Here is a 21,477-nt window from a genome sequence, read left to right as displayed (position 1 = left end):
GAGTCTTCGTCAGAAGGCACGAAGGGACTGCCGAGTTGACCTTAATTGTTCGTTCGCTGAGGCTCAGCTTCTCCCCAATGGCTTGGTCGCTTGGGGCGCCGGAGGACCGACTGCAAGAGCTGTCGCCTCGGGCCATTGCTCCTTTCTCTACAGACCCGCCTTCCTTGTTTTCCCGTCCATTCGGGAGATCCTCCTTTCCATGCCGTAGCGTCTCCCTAGCCTTCCTCTCAGCGCCGATGCCTGCGGCATTCCCGGTCTTCCCCGGACCCCCCGCCGTCCGTCATTGGTCCCCTTCCGCTCCTGCCGGCGCCTCTGTCACTCTTGCGGGTTGTGCTTGACCACTTGAATGCTTGTCGGCGTGCGAATAAAACTGACGGCCAGGCTGTCGGCCTTCGGACCCCTAATGATCCTTGGCCCTCGACACCCGACGATTCCTGGCGCCATACGGTCTCTTGCTCAAGCGCCTCCGGGGTCCCACAAAGGGAAGATGCCGCCGCAGGTAGTGGCCCTCCGTAGACACGTAGCGCGCTATCACAACTATATGACGCATTTCCTGCGTTCAGAAATGTTTGTAAAGCTGTTCTAAAGGGTTGATGATCCGGTATGGCTGAAGATGCTGCATGGGAATGCGTTACATTCGTTTATTGCGAATACCAGCGGTTACATCTGATATTTTATGTGCAAGCGAAAATCAAGTGGACTTTATGTACATGATCCAGGTGAGCTGAGCAAATGAGGCGCAGGAAAGATATGATTTCGGGAGAATGGCTGGGCACTATGAAATAACGCATGAAAGAATGACAACCGGACAAACTTTCTACGCTTGGCAAGTAGTTGAAGGTGCAGGGTGCACTTCAGTGTAGTACGCTTTGTTGACGTGAGTAAGATGACAATATGAATCTAACTGCTTTAGTTTTAACTGCTTCAAGATTATTTGTACGAATCGCATCAGAAGGATGGCTTATAATAGACGCGTAATGAAGAGATGACCTTATCAGCGTAGTGTAAGTGTTGTGCCTTGTTTCAGCGCTCGCAAGGCGTAAACAGCTTTTCAAAAGACCATTATTAGCCTCATAACCTGGAAAATGAGGGCATGTGTTGAAGCCTCTGAAGTTAGTCACGCGATGCGGCAAATGGCGAGAGAAAATAAGCCGGGGTTTAGTTCCACTTAAACCGATGTGTGACGCGCGAAAGCGCGGTGACATAAACGGCGACGCCACAAGCGACACCATAGCGATGAGATGGCGCAAATACCAAAGCCGTGAACTACGTTTTCGTGGGTGGCCTGGGCAAAATTATTGCAAATGACCCGGGCCGAATTTGGAGGTCACCATTGTGTCGGGCACGCTCAATTATGGTTGGCCATCGATCTTGGTCCAAATTGGCCGAGGTGTTGGCCGACAGCGCTGGCAACACTGTTTGTTGTGATAGTAATAGGTGGGAATTCAAACCAGATGATTGGTAGAAAAAGAGGCGGTAAGTTATCAAAAGGGAGCTCATTAGTGAACATGTCACTAAAAGACATGTTGAAGATTTCGGCGCACTCGTCTAATGGTAAGGGCGAGCCTTCTGCTGTACTTAATGGAGTTCTTTGTGTTGGCGAAACGGTGATGCTTTTAGGATGTACTGTGCGCCAAAACTTGTTGGGTTCTCTTTTCAAGAGGTTCGGAAGTGTGTCGTTATAATAGATTTGTTTCGGTTTTTCGATTTTGCTTGCACTAAGCGTAGTAAGTTGGTTGCATTTATTCCATTAGAGTGGTGCATTAATTCTCAAAGCTTTCCTGTATGCGCTCTTTTTTCCGTTTAAATAACTTTCGCAGTCGTTATTGAATCAGAGATGCTTTATTCTGTTTGAGAATGTTAGTTTTGAAATGCATGCGCGCTCAACTTCGTTTACCTTGTCACGAATTAAACACAAATTTTTCATTTATAGTGCGATATGTTAAGTCACGGCGGAAATCAGCTGCAAAGCTTGGTAGAATGCTATTCATTTTATAGGTAAGTCTGTGCGTGCATAGCCGAGTATCCCTTTGCAGACCTGAGTATTATGAGTACGAGGCATGCTGAAGCAGCAGCGAAAAATCTCGTGGTCGCTGATATTCTCCAGCACACGGGTAGACACGTGGTCGGAATGATTGTTGAAAACTAGATATAAGATATTGTCGCCATGTGTCGGTTCATGAACCATTTGCGTTAGCTGATAAAGTTGAAACAGGTGCAGAAAACGAATGCATTCGGCTTGGTTATGAGGGATGGCAGAACGATTCATCCAGTTGATAGAAGGATAGTGGAAATCCACGCACAGGAAAAGAATAGATTTGGGAAATTTAAGTGCTATCTGTTATAACGCTTCTTTCAGGCAATCAGTAAAGTGATGATTAGAAACCGCGTCCACATATGAAGGGCTGTGGTCGACGAAGCAGCAGTTAACACATACATCGTTTAACGAAGCTGCAAAACCATATGAAAAAACTGGCAATACAGCTCTTGCCCTCGCCTCGCCGGAACGAAATTAAACGATTTCATGGCAGCTTTTATTGTCCTGGTGGCGCCACTAATTATGCCCATCCCTCCGGACACGACGATGGACTGGTATGCTGGGGGAGAGCGAAATGTGGCGCTCGATAATACTCACCGGGGACGGCAGGTCAATAGCACACAGCACGGGCGCCTGGCTCTCGTAACACTCGTTAAGCCCCGAGTTTCCAGTCGATAAGAAACTCCTTGACCATAAGCTGTCAACGCGGGCCATCAACGCGGGCGCTCCGATTTGATGACGTCGCGGGCTCTTCAGGGCCCAGAGCTGCCTGTACCGCGCCGCTCTGCATTTGCGACACGCAAAGCTCTGCATCTGTGAGTTGCTCAAACTACGAGCCCATTGCGTGGCAGTATATGATAAGTTCTCTCTATGAGGTTTTGCTTGTGACACTTCGCTTATTACGGACAGGCTTTACAAGTGGCGTCACCCAAGTTTCAGCCGCTCTCTCCCTAAGTCACGCCCAAATGGATCCGCCACCAGCCATGAGGTCAGGAATAAAAAAAATGAAGGCCTGCAGCGCTGGTTGAACAGGGAACATATCTCTCGTCTTTCTATGGTTATAAGGGCACCGCGTGTCTGTTGGACAGTGCACATATAAGCGCCAGCACGCACTCGCAAGCTACAATGCTGTTCGCGTAACACGCCATGTGTTAAAAGAGGAATTCAGAGTTCAGGTTTAGCAATGGGGAAGACGACTGTGGCGGCGACAGCTAATTGCAGAATGAGTAAAGTAGATGCCGTTCTTATGTGCATCATCATCTTCATTAGCCTGACTACGCCCACTGCGGGGCAAATGCCTCTCCTATGTCTCTCCAATTAGCCCTGTCCTTTGCCAGCTGCGGCCACCGTATCCCCGTAAGCTTCTTAATCTCCTTAATCTCATCCACCCACAGCGACAGTCTCTGTGTGTCTTCTCTTGGTCCTGCGTCATTTTTTCGCTGTTTTTTTTCTCTTGAGCATGTAACAACTCGCCCAGCAATTCAGGCTTCTCACCTACCTAACTTTCTGCCACACCCTGCCTCACTTGCCTTCTCTAGGAATCCACTCCGTTACCCTTAAGTACCAGAGGTTATATTGCCTTCGCATGCCCTGCCGAAGGCCATTTATTTCTCTTGGTTTCGACTTGGATGTCAATAACCTGCGTTTGCTCTCTCGCCCAATCGGCCCACTTTCGGTCTCTTGACGTTACACCTATCATTTTTCTTTCAGTGGCTAGCTGCGTTGTCGTTAACTTAAGCTGAGCCCTTTTCGTTAGCTTCCACGTTTCTGAACGATAGGCGAGTACCGGTAAGATACGGCTGTTGTGCACTTTTCTCTTGAGGGGTATTGGTAAACTGCCCTTCATGATCTGAGAGAACCTGCCATACGCACTCGACCCCGTTCTCATTGTTCTAGTTATTTCCCTCTCATGATGCAGCTTATTTCTCTCTCGTCTGCAACAGTATTCATTTCGAGGTTTACTTCCGCCGACAGATAAAGTGCGATCACCATTTTTTTTTATTTAAAAATTGTACAGATGTATTCATAGGCATTCCGAAGATGAAACGTCTAGGGCTTCGGTTTTGGTGCATGTCATCGACGTAGCCAAGCTGCATGGAAAATCAGAGCGCACGCGTCGTTGAAAAGATGCGTTCTCCCCTGGAGGAAATAGACGTACAAACGAGCTGTACAGCGTACCTTCGGCCAAGCTTACAACGAACACTGAGCTCCGCATCTCACCCCGGGCTACTGCGGTCAAAAAACAGGGCTGCTGCACCTCATGTCTGCCAGCGAGGCGCTGGCAGCCGAGAGCCAAGTCTGGCTCACAGCTTGTACTTGCCAATTGTAATACCCGCACGATAACGCCACGCCGGATGCGGCCGACTGGCAAAAAAACCACGTCGTTCGTTGTCGCCAGCCAGACATAGCAGGCGTTGCAGCTGGAACCTCATCAGCAAATGACCTACTTCGAGCAAGGGTCTTGCTTTTCACCTTTATGTGAAGTTATACTTGGCTTCCATTATGATGCGCAGTTTGGAATGGCATCCTTCGGTCAGCACCTGAGCATCACTGCGCTCACTGAACAAACAGAACAAGCATCGTCTCTAACCATGTTAATGGACTCGACAATAAAAAGTGTGCTCCAGTACCAGTACAGAAAGAGCCGCAATAAAGGTGAAGAGGCATAACAGGCGTAGAAGTAGCCGTCTACGGCGCACGGGTGCATTCTCAACACGCACTGTATATAATAATTGGTTTTTTTTGGGAAAGGAAATGGCGCAGTATCTGTCTCATATATCGTTGGACACCTGAACCGCGCCGTAAGGGAAGGGATAAAGGAGGGAGTGAAAGAAGAGAGGAAGAAATAGGTGCTGTGTAGTGTTGTTTTTCGAGCAGATCATTGACACCGACTTCGATACCACACAAGTTGGAATTCGTGCTATAAATCCGGGTAACGTGAACGGACGAACGCCTGGAACCATGCGTATCTTACTTCTTTATATTTTATCCCAAGGGGTGTAGGCGATGGGAATTTTCGAAGTCAGCTGCTTATTCCCCCCCCCCCCCCCCCCAAAGTTTTGTTTTCGCGTGCGTCTAAGTGCGTTCCAGAACCTCGCGGAGTCTAGAAAGAAAAAGAAATTGCAGCACGCTTCTGTACTATTCTACTTTATGTATCATCCTTTGACCGTTACTACCAGACATAGGCTACCACTTACGTATGCCAACAGTAGACGTAATGTAAATAAGCTGGCAGAAAACGCCACACTACATTCAAAATCGGGCCGCAAGGATGTGCACTTATTCCAGAGACAGTACACAGAAAGAGAATGACCGAACAGGCGCCCGTCTCTGCGATGTTTTTCGCAGGAAACCTTCAACCAACTGGCCCGACTGTTGTGTGCCTTTCTTTTTTTTTGCTCTCGTCCATGCCATTTGCGCCACTCCCGATGTAGTCCAAGTTGGAATAGATGTCAAGTGTCAGTGCGGCTCACCCATCCCTTTCCAAATCTTGACGTATAAATTCCTTGAAGAAAAAAAAAATGCCGTTCAAGCCACCTCAGTAACCGTACTGGTGCCAGATAAAAGCTACGTATGTGATCGAAGGGGAAGAAAGAAAGAAAAGTAACGCAGTAGGGATTCAAGGCAGGGGAGCTGGCATAGTTGGCACAGAGGGAGTAAAGTAAGGGGGTAGAGGCTTTGTTCCATTAAGCATTCCAAGGCACACTAGCCTTTCACAGCTGCGTGCGCGGCTGGGGCCTGCGCATGACTTTAAGACTACTGGCGCGCAGAAGTTGCGCTGTTCTCAGAAGTTGGTGGCGCGAACTGTTTCCGAACGGTCTCTCAAATGGCACAGCGGAAGAATTCGCAGCTGCGTCCAATCGCGTCTCAGAAGAGCTGTCATCGCTGGCTCTCCGCTCCGGAGCTTTCTTTTCGCTCTTGCTTTTCGCGTGCCCATTGGACGAAGCGCTCAGAGCGGGTGGGGAGGTACATGGAAAGGAACGTGGGGAAGGGACAACTAATTCTCTTCCTCTCGGCTCTCTCCAGCCGCGCGCTAGGAGAGACAGGTGGGAAGGAGCCGGCCATTTCCTCGCCAGTTTCCTTCGCGCGAACCCCCTCCGCAGGCGCTTCTCCCCTCCGAGCCGATCAATACAGCACGGCGGGTGGTGTGCTAGGCGTTATCGCCGCTTGGCGCGGCCGGCGCATGCGCTGAGGAGGAGAGGCCACCGATCGCAGCGCCGCTGCGACGAGTGGCTAAGCTAAACGTAAACAAAAGTGCTCCGAGGCTCGCGAGCAGATTCAACACGTAGCGAGCGACCCGTGCGCCAATCCTTGGCCGCTGGCAGCGTCAGGTCCGCCGCTTCTCGCTTTGGCCACAGCGCGCCGCCGTTCAAAGAGACCTCGAGGCAGCGGTCTTCGGGGCGCGTCTCCGCTTCCAAGTCAACTGCGCTGCCCGTGACCGCGCAGTGGCCGCGGCGCGCTCGGCCGCGTGTGGGCGCCCCGTGGTCGGCGCCGGTGGAAAGGAGCTGCTCGTCAAAAAGTTCGGCGCCTCGTGACGATCCTCCGCGACTTTATTTTGCAAAGGTGAGCTCGGCCTGTCCTTCAGTGACCTGCTGTACCCAACGCTGCTGGGGCCGCTTCCTGCGTATACCTGACGTGCGCAGCAACTTCGCTGCGAAGTTTTGCGTCACCCTTTTCTTCGCCCTTGCGCGCCGTTCGTTCGCAAAAAAAGAAAGAAACTTCACTTTAGGAGTCCGACCATGAAGTCCTGGGAATTAACTTTGTTTTTATTTCCCTCTTTCTCATGGTGCATTAAGTTCACCAGCACCTGATGATTTTTTGACGACGATTGAAAAAAAAAAGAGCGCCGTTGATTTTTCCGCGATCTGTTCTCGTTTTGTTTCCTTCAGTAATACAAAGTTAGAAATACGTGAAAGCCGTTTTGCAATGACTATGGACCCTGTGTAGAAGACCTGTGTTCAACAATGAACATTAGGACCTGAGGTGCGCGACTACTAGAACGGCCTTCGGCTGACATGTTCGATATAGATCGTTTAAATCATTCGACTCGGTAGTCTGGTACAAACGTATCAAGAGTTGCGACACCTTAGATGTTGCTGGTCAGAAACAGATAATCGATTCGTTTTCTACAGTTTTGTTATTTCTGGCCTCATTCTGCGGCCTTAACAAATGCGTACATTAACTCCACCTGTACCTACTCTCCAAATCGCTCACCATGACCCGCTGGGCGATTTCGAAACCGACGAAAAATTCAGCGTTGAAGGAAGGCCTTCGGGTCTCTTCCAGTGCCTTCTCAGAAAGCCACTTCCATTACTTGCATTCTCCAGTCTCCTAGATGAAATGACACACAAAGAAAGAAAATGCGCGCTCCTGTCTTCTTCTTCTTCTTCTTCTGCAGCACAGTAAAGCCTCTAACGCTTCCACTAAATTCCCCGGAATTTCCATCTACGCTTCTGGTCCTCAGAGAACACGCCTAGAGAAATGCGTTTCGGCTTCCCGTCATTGCCTTTCTCAGGCGGCAAGGCTGTGGGAGAGAAATGTCGCGCACACTTTTCGGACGTATGAGCCACGGCGCCGTGGGATGGCATTTCGGCGCGCGCTCCTTTTTGGCGCAGCTGGCGCGTGCAAGGCATTTCGGTTCTGCCGGGTAAATTATGCTTGCGTTTCCCTTCTTGTGGCCTACAGCATTTGTCTGAGCGTTGGCCATTTTGCTTCGCCCGTTACAGTTCTCATTAGACTGCTTTTTTTTTCGAAAAACGCTTCGCGTGCAGGTTTGTCATAAGTTAGTGGTAGAAATTTTCCCTTTTCTCTTTGATCGCCTTAACGAAAGTTATCTCTCGATACTTTTCTTTGCTTAGTAACCTCTATCTTTCCGCCTCCTCAGCGAGAAACGGGTCTACCTTGAGCAAGAGGCTGAAGCTGTTCCCGTCACAGATCCAGTTGCTGTTATGCAGGCCCGCTTATTTCCTCTCCGTTATTTACTCATGATTTGCGCAATGAATCAAGACATCATCCTAATCACCGTCATGAAACCAGGGAACGCTAGGAGGACAGGCGGTGCCCGTACGGATCACAAGACCCGTTGCGTTTGTGGCATTTCTTTCGCGCGCATAAACACGGAAAAGAAGTCGAAAAAAGAAAGAAGGGAACTTCGAAATTGAATTGCCATAAGAGTAAGGTGAGAGCATGAACTTCCAAAGCAGCTCTCTCTGTTTAGGTAACCTTTGAGAAAACGAAGTGTGGATTCGGAGAAACTCATCAGCTTGAAAGAGTGCCGAATATTTCGTGCGCCTCTCCGTCGGGATTCAGCCGCACTATGTCACAAGAACAGTAGAGAAGTATCTCACAACATATTCGCGTTCAAGTGAAGAATAAAAGCCCGCTGTCGCTCGCAGTTGTGCCCACGGCGTGAGGCAATAGTTTCTCTCGGCGTGCAATATGCGACGGCAATTCGTTCACGTTATTTTGAACATTCGAGCTGTCATGATGGCGTTTGGGGATGCGGAACAGATTAATATTCATTTTACTACAACACAGTGTGGCCAGCCGCAGCGAAAGAGCGAGGACACACGACTGGCAACACGCCTCAGGCTAGCCGGCCCCAGTGAAAGTGGCACGCACCAGCAAGCAGTATATCTACGTGATTTTGAACATTACAACATAATCAAAAACTTCCATCCCACGGCTGCATTCTTTTACGACAGTGAGCGTCCTCACTCCCTCATGGGAAGGAGGAAAAGAGAGAAGGACGGGGTGAAGGATCTTGTAGTGCGTTCCTTTCGATTTGCTTTTCCGTGTTCAAGTTTTCTCTTGCTGCGCGCGAGGGCTGCGTGGCGAGAGCGCCGTAGGACCGCGTTCCGACCAGCAGCGAAACTGCTTCGTAAGATCTGCAATTCGACCTGCGTATCGGGTGGTCCTTGATGTATTCAATGGCACTGTCAGAGAGTTTCGAACGAGCCAACATAGCGGCCGACCAGCATGGTCAAGCCAGAAAGTAGGCGCTCAAGCCAAGTCGTCTGTCCTGCTGGTTTCTTGCCCTTCCTTCATTGGCTCAACCATGCTGGGCGCCGACTGAGTGCACTGAGGCAGCCACCCAAAGCCGCGCCAGTCCGCACTAATAAGGTTCCCGCCTGGCATGTTTCAGGAAACCGAAGCGCGAAAACATCAGAAGAGCAGTTGTGCGGTTCTGGGGTTTTCACGCTTTGATTTCTTGAGGGTGCGTGTCCTATATACGACGGATTTTCGTCCCGAACCAATCTTAAGTCTTCAAATCCGCGCTGCCTGCCAAGCGCCCAAGGTCTCGAGCGTGGCTTGCCCTTCCATGAAGTCCTCGAAAAGGGGGCTATGACAGCAGCGGGCATGAAGGCTGCTCCAAACTCACAGTTGTGAACAAAAGCAAGCAGGGAATTAAAAGGAGGCAGAATGGTCCAAACACAGCCGGGAGCGTGTCTGCGTAATCTGTCGTGGTATGTGGTATATGCCTGTAATGAGATCAGTTTGGAATAAAGCAGTTTGATCATGCGTGCATTTTAACGAGCGAACCAATGAGGTGGCACGAGAGGAATTGTGATTAAGCACCTATGGATAATTAGTGCTCTAAAACGAATAATCTTTCGTGCTTTTTTTATTCGTAAATTGGTTTCAGAGAGCTGCACAAACTTGTTATTAAAGAATTAAAGAACGCAGAAACACCAACACGAATCCCTGAACTCACTACTGCGGGGGACCACTGCTTTTGATGACTGGATGATGGCGCTTTTTCGGGTGGAAAATACAACTACGGCAGAAAGCTGGGCTTGATACCTGGCTGACTGAGTCTGAAGGCATTTCATTCTTAAAAATGCGCCGATGGGCTTCTGGCAACGAAAGCGCACTTTCTTCTTCATGGACATTAATTCGAAAAGTTACCCGTTAATAGTATTTATATTCCACCTCTGCGGAAGTTGAGACAAACAAGTGCAACAACAAACAACGTGCTGCAAACGCCTCTCTAATCCACGGCGTTCCAACTCTTGTTGTTTCTGCTATAAACCAGCAAGATAACGTCCCAGTTAGCTTTAAGACCAACTAAACATTTTCAGGGCGCCTGAATTTAATCAACAACACTGTGACATTTCTTCTCTTTTGTTTTTTTTTTACCTCCTTTTCAGGCACTTTTATTAATCTTTTGCTCTAGTTACAATAAACTGGCGAAACGGTGGCTCCTACACAGTTCCACTGAACTTACTGAGCGTGAGATGGGGCCTTGTCACCGAGTCGATCCAATTTACTGCCGGCTAGAACAAGTAACGCTCATTGCCCAAGAAAACCTTTCACAGTATTTCTGGTTGTTTTTGACTCGACAGGCTCGTATTTTTGTCTTTTGTTCGCTTTTGTGGTTGCTTTCTATTGGGGCGCACTGGTAACCCGAACTTTCGCTTTATTTAAAACTTCATATATCTACGACATCTCTTTGATAGGGCTTTTTTTTCTTTTTCTCCTTGTATAAAAGAGTTAGCAACTCGAGGAAAGGATGGCGCACTCCTAACCAAGGCCTACTGAACTAGAGACCTGCACATTTGGCACTGCTCCAGCGCGCACCTTCTAGTTCATGCCTTTTGCCGCTAGGAAACGGCAGCTACGGGCCGCTTGGCGCTACAGTTAACCTGTTGACTAAGATGACGTCAGTTATTTTACTTCAAGGATGCAATAGTTTTGTCATTTGTCTACGTTGTGAGTATTCATCATTCATCCATTGCCTAGCAAAGATGCCAGATAGTCTCACACCTGGCATGCGCGCAAACAAAATATTCACCGCTAGGATTGAAGAACTGTCATATTTGCATTGTTCATTACTAGGTTTCAAAATAATAAGACGGGTCAAATGCACAGGGAGGCTGTGAGAGAAGAAAATGCAGTTGTCGAAAGCACACGTTGATGATGATCATGACCGACAAACAGGTCAACTGAGCGCCCTCAACGGACAAAAATTTAACGAAAGTTGGCGCACGTAGTCCCATACGACTGTGCCAAATGTGCAGGTCTCTAGTTCCGTAGGTCTTGCTCCTAACAACGCCTATCAAGAGCTCACGCACGTAGCCCAGCATTCTTCCTACTGTTCGAAGTACGCGTATGGTGCTACATCCTCGTTCGGTATTTCTATGAGCTGCCATGTCGTGTTGTCCGTAATTTGTATGACCATCTCCAATGACTTGCCTACCAACAAAATACATGAGCTTTTGGAACGGCCAAAAGTCGCGCGCATACATGACTGGGCAGTATAGGGATTGGGAGACGAGTGCGTCGCCATGCTGCAAAAATATGCGCAAAACGTGACTAATGGGCAGACGCATCAAGTTGTTTCGCAACTCTGAACACAACGCCGTCTTTGCAGTCACCTGAATAAGTGGCGCCTCGCTGCCAGCTGAGCTGAAGGCAAATAGCACGAGTGACTGACGCATGCGGTCGCAAAGCCGGCCAAATAAAACGCAAGCCAAAGGAAAGGATTTGGAGCAAACGATCACGGCCGGGGGCTTTCCGGACAGACCTTGTATGTCACCATCTTTATATGAGCGAGATTTACGAGTTATTGAAGCTTGCGAAGTGGATTCGTGCAGAAATGGCTGCCGAGTTGCAAAGCAGATCTTCACTGAACATAAGCGTGTATTTCACCTTTGTTAATTCGTCGGAAATCTGAGAAAAGCTTGGTTATTTAAAGCATAAAAAATTTCGTCCGGAAAAAATTACCTTCAAGAAGAGAATTTCAACGTGTACATCTCACTTCGGAGACGGGGTTTTTAGCGCATGTATAATTTATAGCGCTGCTATGACAAGGGCAGGAGGTCACAAAATAAAACTTGTCGCTACTTCAAAATGCATTTTATTCAGAGAAGGCTACGACCTACACTTGAACTAAAAAAAAAAGGCGCGCAGAGATAAGATATTGTGTGCATTAAGGCGGGTGAAAGTTATATAAGCATGTCTCAAGCGTATTAAGATCAGAAAACAAGTATTCTTACTTGACGCGGCAGGACGGCGCACCCGATGACTGCTCTCTGCGAACGCTATTCGACTTTACTGCATGTGCGAAGAGGCCGTTTTCTTAATGAACTGTAGTTTACATCAGGGTTATTCTCTTTCCTCCTTAGACCTCCTTTTAACAGCTCTAGACACTTTGAGCCGAAAGATCCACCAGCCCAGAAGACAATGTGGCGGTCTTTAGTTTTTATACGTGGCAAAGAGAAGTTACTGCCCTAAGCGGTAAGACTGGACGTAGGTCTCGGCGCCTTTTAATTATCCTCAATGTGTTATCAATGTCTCCGGAAGCACAATGCTGCAGCACTGAGTATAACTGAGTGAAACTTCATGCTTTTGGTGTTACGCAGCGCATACAAAAATGTCCTATGGCCGGCTATAGAATTTTGGCCCAGATAGCTATAGACCTTTCCTATTTCTGTCTATAGCTGTCTATACAGGCTGATATATTTTTCTATAGAGAGCTTAAGACAATTGTATGGTTCCAAAGCTATAGCTTTAATGGCATAGATTTTTCAATAGCTGGCAATAAGCACCTCTATAGGTGCTTATAGACGTTCATAAAAGGCCATAGACGGAGATAGTTTTTTCCATAGACGCCCATAGGACATTTTTGTATGGGCTGAAGCATTAAATATAATTTAGTTTAATTATATGAACTAGTTTGTCCGCAACTTTTTAATAAAGCGCCTTTAAATCTTTTCTTAACTCAGGGGTCCACAGCTTTCTATTGTTGAGAACATTATTTTTGATGCATTTTCACACACGTGTAAAAATAATTGAAATAAATTTGAGGTTAACGCGTTGGTAAGAAAACAAAATACAGTTTGAAGTTGGCAGTGACCTTTAACTATTCTTTTGTGAAAGCAAGCAGAAGGCTTCGAGATTTTAAATAAAACTAGCTGAGTATGAATACAGAGTCGGAGAGGATTTATGCATGGGGAACGGCAGTGAGGCCAGCTGGAGCCAGCGTATACTGCATACTGCTGCTCTGCACTGAGGGAACGGAGAAAGGTAAGAGAAAAAAGAGCAATGAGGAGCGGAGATGACGACCAGAAGGAGACATGAAAGTACACTGACCGACGAACATCGTAGCTGGTGTGTTAATAGCTACCAGTTTAATATTACGTAGCGCTGGAAGCTCAAGACGATTTTCGCATGCGCTAGTGAAAAAGGTATTATGAATAGATTGATTTCTTGCGTTTAAACACAAATCTATGATTGCCGAATGATAATGACATGTCAAAGAGCCACGGTGATTGATATTTGGTATCTTCACAGCAATACACTTCTTTGCAACAAGTGTGTAGGAGATTAAAACAGCGGTTTACTTCACCTAACGGTCCGATGGAAAGCATATCATTGTACTTGACTAAGGCTTGTTGGTGATGGCGGCGCACTTAAAGCAAAGTGGATTGCGCCATATTTCGTTTTCTTTGGAACTGTTAGCCCACACCTAGATGGTATAGCAATATTGGCGCTGGTGCCGTTAAGGGCAGACCGAAGCTTTTCCTGCTTTCATCGCCTCTATCCTTGCTCTTGCAGCACTAGCTCCAAAACTCCAAAACAACACCGACCTGACCCAATCCACGTCTTCTTTGGGCTGCGTGCCGTGGGCGCGGTGCTCTTCCTGAGTGTGAGGCGGCAGTCTGGAATTTTGGAAACAGCCCCACGTTGACTACGCTGCAAACAAATTCACTCAAGCACTCGTGAGCACGAAATTAAATTTTAGCAGTCCAAGGGGAGCCCACGAAGCGACAGGCTATGGTGGCTGCGAAAATTTAGACGCGTGCGCCAAACTCGCACAGCTCAGAGGAGTCCTCGCAACGTGGCCGCAGCTGGCTCGGCAGCCACGCGCGCAAGCAACTTTTGGAAGCGCGTTGCCTCTTCGGCTTTCGGCCCCAATTCGTTCGCCAAAGTGCCGCCCTAATTGTTCTAAATGCGTTCCGTTGCACGGCACAGCCTTCAATGTGTTCGTGTCTCTTTTTTTTTCTGGCTTCGCGTGCCCAGCCTGAGTGCCATGGGACCGCGGCGCCGTAGGAACTTTGCTCGCTGCCTTCCCTTGCCCCCTTCATCCGCTGACTGTGGAGCGCGTGGAGTGGACGCGTCACGACGCGTTGCTTGACGGCAGGCAACTGGTGCTAAGTTGCTTAATTCAAAAAGGGTGGGCACACAAACTCTGCTACTCTGTCTCGCATCTGGAGCTAGTGCGAACAGTTTCCCGGTCGTGCAGGGAATAACTGCAAAGAGGGACCCGCTGGCGTTTTGTCACAAATTGCGTGAGGCATCGCGCGGCGCAAGCTTTGCGTTTATTGAATGCACGATTTGTAAATCCACGCGCGTTTGCTGTATGAGCGTCAGTATAGCGAGTTAAGTAGGCGACTACGTTAAGTCGGCGGATAACTGCACGCCATTAAATCGTGCGTAGGTTTTTGTTCCTGATATTTTCTCGTTAGACTTACTATCGGAAACATTATTTATAGAGGGTTGTGTCTACTTCTCTCACTTCCTTTTTGCACTTGAAGCGACCTCTCTGTTCAAGCCAGGAAAAGTAACCAAAGGACAGCTCGCACTGACAGGAAAGAGAACAGATGGTGCTTACAAAGTGGCCAATTCTTCGCAACTACTTTAACCAAACAAACAGAAATCCCGAAAACTTAAACGTAAGAGAAACGGCGCTTAAGGAAGGCAGCACACGAATAAGAAAGCTGTAAAGGCTCACACAAGCCAGAAGTCATAACCTGAATATACATTTCTTGAACTTAAAGTACGAAGGAGAAAAACGCAAGAAGAGAAAGGAAGTGGCTACGTATGTAAGTCGTGACAGAATTTTAATAAGCAGGATAAAGCGACCGCGTCTCTGAAACACTGAAAGTGTAAATGCAAAACATCACATTATTTAAGTCCGTATTTTTTAATATTTTTTTACTTCCGCGTTCGTGCAACAAGAACGTTGCTAAAAAGAAAACCCAAAGAAAGCAAGATTGTAATAGGCTTACCTAGCGTAATTCGCTTACTCCTTGACCTGTCGGCCGCAGCAGCTCACAACATATACAAAGGAGGACTTCCGACTCGAAGAAGCATGATATAAGAAGACAAACCGGTTCTCTTGCGTAATATTAGGGTGCTATAGTGGCCTTACATTGAAACAAAACAATGAATTTTCCGCAAAACAAGCGTAAAATCCGCAAAGTTTTGTTGAAATGCCGCCGAAGTCTCTTCACGTTTAACGTCGGGGTGCTGTTCGGCGTTAATAAGTCTTTGTCAGGCAACCTGCAGACGCACAGAAATCAGGGAAAGCATTAACCCATCTTCACACAAGTCTTCGTGCTCTGAACCAGATTAACGGCAGTGTTAGTATGAGTCTGTAGTGTTCCTGCTTTTTTTCGGCAGCGTTCCGTTCCAGGTTCTTGAGCGCCCTGGCATCAGCCAGCGTCGACAAAGGCTGCGCATTTCATTAGCTTTTGTGGGCGAAACATTCAGCTTCAACAAAGGCATGCGACAGTCCTCGGCTTGATGGCTTGCCGTTCGTGTGTTGCTGTGACAGGCGCAGTGGTGACTCGTAGCTCTGCAGCCCAAACTCATACGAAGAACAAAGGTAGGAAGGCCAGCGAGAGCTGATCATTCATAGAAGCAAATGACTGCTTGCATCCACAGTTGCAGTGAAGGCGACACAACAAGGAAAGAAGAAATGTGGTGTTCATTGTGCGTGTATGACGCGATTCGCAGGCGCATTGTTTCGGTGGATGCAGCCGGGAAAGGCACTTTTAGTCAAGACCTTGGATGTTTCTCTCTTCATGCTTTTTCTCGTCATCGGCATCATGGCCATCAGCAACGATGGAAAATGTGCCGTGATGAATTCTCGAAAGGCCACAGTGAAAAGTACCTACCAGTAACGGCATCACCGCATGAGTTATTGCGCCTTGGAACAACACTGTATAGAGGCTGTGAAGGGATCTGCAGTTTAGTAGAAGCCCGTACCATTTTCGACGTCGTATATTTATTCACATCACGCCACAAAAATTTGGTACCCGGACATGCTTGCATTTTGCTTCCAACACAATACGACCGCTGCGGCCTGTCTTTGACAGTGCTGCCTCTTGTTCATGTGCTTATATCTAGCGCACTGATTCACTGCAGGTAATTTAATGGCGCGGCCACTGCCTATGCATGCAGCTAAGAATAATAGCTCGCGTTTTCTCACCCTTCGCCTCAAGCTGCAATTTATCGCACCAAAAGCGTGCTCTGAGAGCGCACGAGTTTTGTATTGAAGGCGACGGCTCTGGATTCCTCTGACAAGCTGACATGCGAGACACGTCCGCTGTGTGCAGAACGTTTCTGTAGGGTTCATAACTGTTCCAGTTATGGACTGTTGAACCGAGAGCTGTCTTCACTCCGAGAATATGGCGTACGTTGGCGCTGCAATACCTGCAGTAGCTACACATCCCTAAACTACTTTTGAAAAGTGATTAATTTGCATATTACAAGCACAGTTCTTTATTCCGAGTATTGACTACCTCACATTAGAAACTCTGGCGCATTCAAACTAATTAAGTTACAGTACACTCAGTCTTCAAAAGCAACGAACCTGTTTGAAGGTTACTTTCCTTTATACATCCATTTTCGTGTATATTAGAGAATGCATTTTACTGGCGGTGAGAACATGGCGTAGAGCGATTGCGGGGTGCAGACCAAAAACAGATATTCTTTAAATGAAGGAAGTTTGCAGTAATGCTGAAAAAGCGGAGCGTGAGGTCCCCGGATTTTTGCTGAATATTCACCGATTTTCGAGGTCACACTTATTTCATTTAGTATTGAACGGAATGAAAGTTTCTGAACTTTCTATGACTACAGCGCAACAAACGGGACGTAGAAAAAGGACACAGGCAGAAATACGGACGCAAGCAGGTTGTGTCCCTGCCTGTGTCCTTCTTCTACGTCTCGTTCGTTGCGCTGTAGTCATGGAACATCGGAAGCAACTCACCTAACAACTTACCTTGCGAAACTTTCTGCAGTTATGAAAAAAAAAACGCGCTTGTTCATTTCCGCGCCCAGGTTTATGTTCATCTGTAAGTTACGAATCATATTCATGCAGAAAGTGTCGCGTGCCAGGAGGCTTAAATGGCTTAGTATCGTGGCACAGGAAACATGACAGTGCAACGAGAAGTGTAATGTCGTCTGCTGCGAAAAATAAAGACGGCATTCAAAAACGAAGCAACTGAACAATAGGAGTCAATGCGCGCACTTAAGGGAGAAGCAAAACATATTAATAAATTGGTACCTCACAGAACTGACTCCTTACATTAAGCAGTGCCCCATAAACAACATTTTTTTTACCTAATTTTGTTACAATAACTTCAACGCTACTGTCATGTCTTATGCAAGCGACGGCGCCTATTGAGCTCGTTTGAATTGATTTAGGTTCATATTTTTTCATATGCACCAGACCGGCAACACCTATCATTAGTCTCAGCGGCCTCGTCTTTTTGTCGAATAAAACGACAGAGAAATCACAAGCCCGCGCTTAGCTTCACCAAATGCCTTAAAGCATTTAGGCAAAGCACGCTTTACAGAACCAGAACGCTTGTGCGTGTTGTCTGCCATCGAGTGTAATTCCGCTTTACGAACAGGGGCACCCTTCGTGGTTTGTAATGAGATTACGCACATGTGAGTCAAACACTTCATTGCAGTTGGACCGACCCTTGGTCGAGTTAGCCAAAATTTTGAAATTGCATTTTCTAGCCTGTTGGGCGGTTGCGGGTATGTAGTGCTGCTGCAAGAGGCCGCCGAGAGGGGGAGGGGGAGATCATACGCAGGAAGAAGAGTGGCGTGTCGAGGTGTGTGCAAAAGGGGAGAAGAAAGAAGCGAAGAGGAGACGCGAGACGTTGAGGACGGCGGTAAGGTGCGGCACAGTTCGGAACAAGGACGCAATAATCCGCCCCGAATGGCGGTGATGGCGCCGAGGAACATAAAATGCGGCGGGCGAGCGCCTTGAGAGGCTCTTGTGGTTCCCGGCCGCGCAGAAATAAAACAGGATGCAAAATGACCAAGGCGGGCTTATAAGGGACGTCGAGTTTCATTTGCAGCGCCTCTAGCGAGTGCTTGCCTAGAGGGTAAGAGGTCCTATTTTCTTTACGAGGCCCTCTGAAAGATCAGCGTTTACTCTGGTCTGAATGGCGCGATGATTTTGGGACGCAGTTTCTATTGCAGCACAGAAGTCGGCGACTAAATATAACTACCCACGCAGGGTCCGTTATCGGCTCGAGTTAGCTTCGTTGGTCTTATTTCCAGCGGCATCCTTCGTATCAAAAGGAGTACTGTAGGACCTTGGTGACCTCTGCGTAAAGCTCCTGGTTGAGCGGTAAGGACAAAGCAAAAAATAAAATAAATAAATGAAATCAAGCATAAACTGCCGCTCCAGTTTTCTTCATCTTCCCAGGGAAATTGTAAATACTGCGGCAGTCTTCTCTGGCGCACATGATAGCGGCTATATTCCTGGAAGTAGAAGGTAATGTATTATATCTGGACCTGACAAAGTCGGCTGCGGCTTACGAGCTGACCTAACTTAAGAACGTTCTCTTGTCGCGTAAACGCCCTTGTGCATATTGATTTTCATGTATGCGCATTGTGTTTCTTGCAAACAAGCGCACCGCTGTGCTGCGGCTAAGTGCAACGATACTGTCAAGAATTCTAGCGGTAAGGAGACGGAGTGAGAAAAAGAAAAACCCAGACTTTAACCTTCTCTCGAAAGTGGTGCACATAAAACACTGAAAGTAATACCTGTACCCCTCGCCGCCTCCGAGACTGCTCGAAGGTGAACCAGGTGCATATTAGTGACATTTTATTTCGCCAGAAGGTGCATCGGTAACCCGAGGTTAGACATCGAAGCGGTAGTCTAGTTTATTTAGCATTGTCCTTGGATGCGGGAAGTGTGGGGTTCAATCTCCAGTGCTTTCCACTGGCCTGGTGCTCGGTTTATCTGGGGCGAAATGCTTAGCAAATTGGTTTTCGGCCCAACCTTGAGCATACGAGAAACGCGTAGTGTCATGGCCCTGTTTGGCAAATGCTGCCATTGTGCCATAAAAAATAATAATAATCATCGTCGTCTAGAGGAAGGAACTATGATACCGGTGCTGTTCGTGCTAAAGAACGTCCCCTGTTTAACCATTGCTGCAAAAAAAGAAAGCAGGATAAGTTTAGGAAGAAACGGATGCCTTTATGCACTACCATGGCTGGTAATAACAGAACGTGATGACTCAGAAAGCCAAGGCTTTTTGCTGACCGGCACGGTGACGTACGTTCTGCTATCTCATTTCATTTCTTTTTATTCAATTTTTTTTCTACAAAACTGAAGATGGCGAGAAAAAAAGCAGTGCTGTCGTCTCCTTGATAGACCTTGCCGCCCTCGTACGTCGTCAGTAATACAAGGCGAAATAAGTACGTTCAGTGGCCATTGCTGGTAACCTCATTTGCATCAGAACAAAAACAAAATATTCTGCACATAATGAACATCAGAAAAATTGCACAAAGGGAAGTATGCAAGATAGGTATACAATTTATGAGCAAGATGAACAAATCAACTTGCATCAGAATAAAACTGGTTACATATAAGTCAGGCTATTTCAAAAATATATATATTTATAAAGCACGAAAGGACATAGTATTCAATTGGTGATATAACGACGTACTTGAGCTTTTTCATAAGGTGCATCGTAACATTGCAAAACCTTAATTTTTGCGACAATGAAGTAATGCTAAAACGTTTCCAGTTCTTAGCGCGTATGGTGCTTCGTAAGGTACAAGTGTTACAATGCTAGAGAGAAATCCGTCATTTATGTTTATTGTTTTTTTTACCTAGCATAGCAACGCTACTTAGCAAACCTTCTTCTAAATAAAGAGATAATAAGTAAACAGAAACGTCTGCATTGTCATATTCCACTTCACATTATGGAGACCTCAAACAGCGGCAATTTGTCCACGGTGAAAGCATTCACAGCGTACCTTAGAGCCTTGTGTGATGTTTTCGTTGGCAATAACACGAGAGTGCACATATAATCAATATAACGTCAGGCAATGCGTAATGCCAGCTTATCAAGCAAACGTCTTTGGGGAACCCAGTAAGTGGGCGCCACGCTATTTTGTCTCTCAAGCTTAGTGACCGGCAGAACGACATCAGAAGAGCACAAAACGGGCTTAGTTGGTACGCGTTCGCCTTCATACGGTGCAAAAACACCCTTGTCTGTCTTTTTGAGCTGCGTAAAAATGATTGACAGAATGTCGAACAGGTGCAGCGAATGCCACTGAAGCGTGTGCTGCGAAGAAAGAACCATTGATTTTCCATCTCAAGGGGGCTGCTATTATTTTTTCAATGCGGCCAGATTTCGTTTTCCACAGGATTCGTTTCTAACAAGTGTTTTATAGACACGTAGTTTAAATTTTCAGATAGGGAAGTGCAAGAGAAAGTTCCTGAATGGCCAATGATTTCTTGTGCATTGTCCTTTTTTTTCTAATAAAAAGCATTCAGATATCAAAATAGTACGGAATCCTGCTTGTGCTTCCAAAGCTGAGCGAACCCGCTCGCTCAAATCCGCGCGGCCTCTAATGGAATCACTAAACTGTTTCCTTTTTACTTTATAGCACTGCGCTCACATGCTTGGCGGTGAAGTCACTGCAAGGTACTCGGCTATGAGGGGCGCTTTGCGCGAAATTGAGCGGGCCACGGAGTCTTTACATTAAGGAAGCGTAGGCGGTATTAGGAAACTTAGTAACCTAAAGCGAGCACTTGTTCTTTACCGAAATTTTGTAAGGACTACTTTCTGGTTTCTAGCTCGTATCGCACCGAAGCTGGAGCTCGCTTTGGTGGTATATGATTTGTTTAGCGATGGGCTTGCCGAAGCTCTGTGCGCCTCAGTCTTGAGAAGCGGTGCTGTAATTGAGAATGGTAGCAATGATAGCAAATGTAATCCCACGCAGGATGCGGCTAGCAGCATCGCGAACATTAAAATGCCCGCATGAAACCAGGATAGTGCATATGGGGACACCAACAGTGCAAATGCCTTGTTTTGCTTTCAACTTAAGTTCACTGGCTGAAGAAAGATAAAAATAAATTATCCTCCATACATATTCTTAAACATAAGTTACGAATTGTGTTGTGTTTATTCATTGTATTCAGTGTTGTATTCTGCAGTAAAATCACGTCTTGGGTTCTAGTTAAGCGCCGCGGGAAGGCTTTACACTCCCAGTAGCGCAATTCAGGGTGAAGGAATTTCTGGAATGTACTAGTCACAGTCCTGCATTTACTGCAACCCAAAGGAAACTTTTTGAATAATAGGAGAAATTAGCTGATTTGTTTGCAGCATCTGTTGAGAAAGCGAACAAAACACCCTGCGAAGTATGTTCAAAGAAGTTTTCCTCCCTTGCTGTAG

General features: G+C 47.0%; 1 protein-coding gene across 1 annotated transcript in view; it reads left to right on the top strand.

Moving 5' to 3' along the window:
* Positions 1–6,251: 6,251 nt before the first annotated feature.
* LOC144115030 (uncharacterized) overlaps positions 6,252–21,477 on the top strand; it is a 156,091-nt gene continuing 140,865 nt past the window's right edge. The window contains exon 1 of the mRNA XM_077649156.1: positions 6,252–6,601. The gene's annotated coding sequence lies outside the window, so the exon portion shown is untranslated. The remainder of the gene's footprint in view (positions 6,602–21,477) is intronic.

This window comes from Amblyomma americanum, chromosome 1 (genome assembly GCF_052857255.1).
Source record: "Amblyomma americanum isolate KBUSLIRL-KWMA chromosome 1, ASM5285725v1, whole genome shotgun sequence".
Lineage (NCBI taxonomy): Eukaryota > Metazoa > Arthropoda > Arachnida > Ixodida > Ixodidae > Amblyomma > Amblyomma americanum.
Note: the sequence above shows the minus strand (reverse complement) of the source record. Positions and strands in the feature narration are given on the sequence as shown.